This window comes from Mauremys reevesii, linkage group 4 (assembly GCF_016161935.1).
Source record: "Mauremys reevesii isolate NIE-2019 linkage group 4, ASM1616193v1, whole genome shotgun sequence".
NCBI classification, from domain to species: domain Eukaryota; kingdom Metazoa; phylum Chordata; order Testudines; family Geoemydidae; genus Mauremys; species Mauremys reevesii.
Window position 1 is genome coordinate 84,172,512 of NC_052626.1, and position 3,922 is coordinate 84,176,433.

Consider the following 3,922-nt stretch of genomic DNA (forward strand, 5'->3'; position numbering starts at 1 on the left):
GAGTCCCGGGGGGCCTGTCGGGGGTAGGGATGTGGATAGGGGTCGGGAGGGCAGTCAGGACAGGGAGCAGGGGGGCAGTTGGGAGTGCGGTCCTGGGAGGGGGTGATCAGGGGACGAGGAGCAGAGGGTGTTGGATAGGGGATGGGAGTCCTGGGGGGCTGTCAAGGGGCGGGGGTGTGGATAGGGGACAGGGAGCAGGGGGGTTGGATGGGTTGGAGGTTCTGAGGGGGGCAGTCAGGGGGCGGGAAGTGGGAGGGGGAGGGGGCCAGGCTATTTGGGGAGGCACAGCCTTCCCTGCCCGACCCTCCATACAGTTGCGCAACCCCGATGTGGCCCTTGGGCCGAAGAGTTTGCCCACCCCTGTTCTAGAACCTAGGCGTACTTAACTAGATCTTTGAGTGAGAATTCTTCTAAGACATAAAAGTCCTTCCAGAGTTTGTCAGGCTTGACTGTGATCTTCCAATCATGAGGCAAGCCACAGTCAGCTTGCCTCCTTGGTGAAAGATGCCAGTTGTCTCTTGGTACCATTAGATTTATCAGGATAGGTCTCTATTCTTTTTCATAACCATCATCCCCTGCTGATTTTTTTTCCCCTGTGGCTTTCCTCACTTGTTGATTTTGCAATCTTTTGATTAGCATCAATATGCAAATACTCCATCACTGTGGAGTGGACAATACACAATGAGATAAGCATCTGTTATCCCCTGCCCAAAAGGAACCTGAGACATGTCACCTCCTGGTTACCTGCCTTAAGACTATAATTTTCAATACAGACACACAACTCCTTAAATATCATTAGTACATACATTTTGCAATGATTATGATGACTAGTGGGGCAACTGGCTATAGTTCAAGACAGCATGTCACCTTTTGGTGAATTATTATGGATATATCTGACTCTGAGGATCCCTGTAAAATTCTATTTACTCTCTGTGCCCTCTGCAAGAAGTCCCTGGGTCACAATCACCTCATCTCAAAAAGAATATTGCTGACCTAGAAGGGGGTTCAGAGAAAGGCAGCAAGAATGGATGGATTTCTCACTATGGCAATTCTTGTATACCCAAATTAGAACAGAATAGGTACATTGAGTGTATGAATTTCATGATTAAAACTGGCTGCAACAAATGAGTTCAGGGCATTACATATATACAAATTGCTCACTCATCTCTCTCTTTAAGAGCAAAATATTGCAGGAGAAATAGATTTATTTGACAGCTCAGAAAGAAGTAGAAAAAAATTACTTAATGCAAATGAAACCAGAAAATGTGACTTCATGAATAAGAAATAAGCAGAAGCTTTAACTTCCCATAGGCAGTATCATGCACTTTTTAAAATTAATTGCACTATTCACGGCAACACAAGTACTCCTTTGTCAGGAACATCATGCATAAATATAAAACTTTCCCCTAGCTTAAATGGGGTGATGAGTGGAAAGGGGAAATGTTTCAATTTTATTTTGGGTGTATGTTTAAAATGAAGTCAGTATTACTTGCAAAGAATCACAGTCAAAATGTTTAGGATTACCAGGCCTAGCAGCAGCAGCAAAGAATTTAAGACAATATGGAATACACAGTATTACAACAGTTGATGCTTGTAGTGTCATTAGAGGGAGTGTGTCTAGTGTTAAGAGTGGGCAAGTGGGAGTCAGGACTTGTGGTTTCTGTTCTTGGTTCTGCTATAGAATTTGCACAAGTCATTTAACTTCTGTGACTCAGTTTACCCATCTATGAAAATTAGCATATTTATCTATGTATTTATTACAATTATAGATGGCCGTCCAACATATCTAATCTTCAGATATGTCATGTTATCATATGACAAATGTATTTTAAATGAAATGACTAGTGTATTCACATACCTCTGTTGGATTGAATCAGAAATAGTGTACATCATAAACCAGACTGAAAATGTGCCATCCTCCTATACTACTAATGGAGATTCTCTTTTCACACAACTAGTAGAGGGCTGTGCTTCAAGAGAGAAGGATCTGAGGTCTATCCATGCTTTTGTCATGAAGAGCCACGTGCCCATGGGGTGCAGTATAGTGAGTAACAATTGTGTTACAATACCTCCTCAAAGAGGTGTTGTGAGGATGAATGAATAAATGTTTGAGTTACTCTGATATATTGAGATGAAAGGTGCTCTGTAAAGCATATTGTGTGCAGAAGGCAAATGTTCTGTTCAGATCCCCAAATAACATGGAAAGGCCTTTGCTGGCATCCTGATGAGAAATGAAGACCTATGTGCCAAAATATTCAGCTCCCAAAAATCTCCTTTCTGATCATTTTACTAAAAAAAAAAAAAAAAGTAGGTAAATTGTTTTTAACTGACTCTGGGTCCTATCCTGCCACGTTTAAGTCAATGGCAAAACTCCAGTTTTTGCTTGGAAAACTTTGTGCCTTTGATAGGCTTATTTCTAGGGGATTATTCTCCCATTCAGATATCATGGTGTTCCGAATGTAGCTCCCATTAGTGTTAATGAGACTTACATGGGTAAATTCCTCTCTGAATCAAATGTGAGGCTACAGCGTAAGGCTAGATCCCCTTGTCACTAGTCTGTGATATGATGGTGTTAGCTACAAACGCCTATGGCATTTCACAGTCTGTGCACGTTGATGCACCAAACAATGACTGCATTACCCCTTGAGGGGTTTCTAGTTTGGGGGCATAGGAGAAAGCAGATACAAATAAAACTTACATTTTTGGTCCTTATTGGATTAATAGCTGGACTGGAATCATGATTCTAGTGCACAGTGAGCAGTGATGGTATTATCTGACTGGCAGTGCCTTGAGGCAACTTTGACAAATCTAGAGGAGGAAGAGGAATGGGGGGGAAAACCCTGCAGTATCTGAGACCATGAGAGAGAATCTAGGATTACTACGCCACAGACCTTTACTTTTTGCCAATGTAGTGCAAATTGCACAGTGGTCTAGAATACAGGGGGGATGATTTGATTTTTTTCCCCTCATATCAGCATCATTCACCACAATGCCTAGATACACTAGAGTTAGTCTGGCAAAAGTAGGAGAGGGGAGAAAGCATATTATAATTGGAATAAAATTCTTTAAACTGTGTTACAAGCAATGTTATCAACACCTGTGTGTGCGCGCGCATATATTTTGTTGACTGGATACAGTGTAGTTACAGTTGTGTTGCTATGGTGACTGAAAATGACAGCTGTTGTTTTATGTTCCCCAGAGGGACTGTATGGTAATGATGGTCATTCCCCTTGAGGGATGGGCTGGTATTAAAAACCTGAAAATAGATGAACAGGTAGTATGTAAAAGTCCATTCTGATTAGCAGTAATTCACCAGGTCTTATAGAATTTTAATAGGAAATAGCCAATTTTGTATGAAAATGTATCCTTGTACACAGTGGGTTTCAATGATTATATTTGTTATAAAACCTTTAAATTTCACTGTGCTAATTCTCTGATTAATCTGGAGTACCCAGCCCTTATGCAGGGGTGAGGGGTGTCACCGAAAACATTGTAGTACAGTAACTCCTCGCATAACATTGTAGTTATGTTCCTGAAAAATGCAACTTTAAGTTAATCCAATTTCCCCATTAATGTAAATAGGCGGTGTTAGGTTCCTGGGAATTTTTTTTCACCAGACAAAAGACGAATATATATAATAATGCTGCCTGTTTTTTATTTACAGTGTCACCAGAAAGTGAAAACAGGCATTCGCATGGCACTTTTGTAGCTGGCATTGTAAGGTATTTACATGCCAGTCATGCTAAACTTCATGCTTTGGCGATTATTCCAGAGGATATACTTCATGCTGCTGATGCTTGTTTAAAAAATACATTAATTAAATTTGACACACAGTATAAGTTTTAAACAATTTTAATACTGTACACAGCAATGATTGTGAAGCTTGGTTGTGGTGGTGAAGTCAGAGGGTGGGATATTTCCC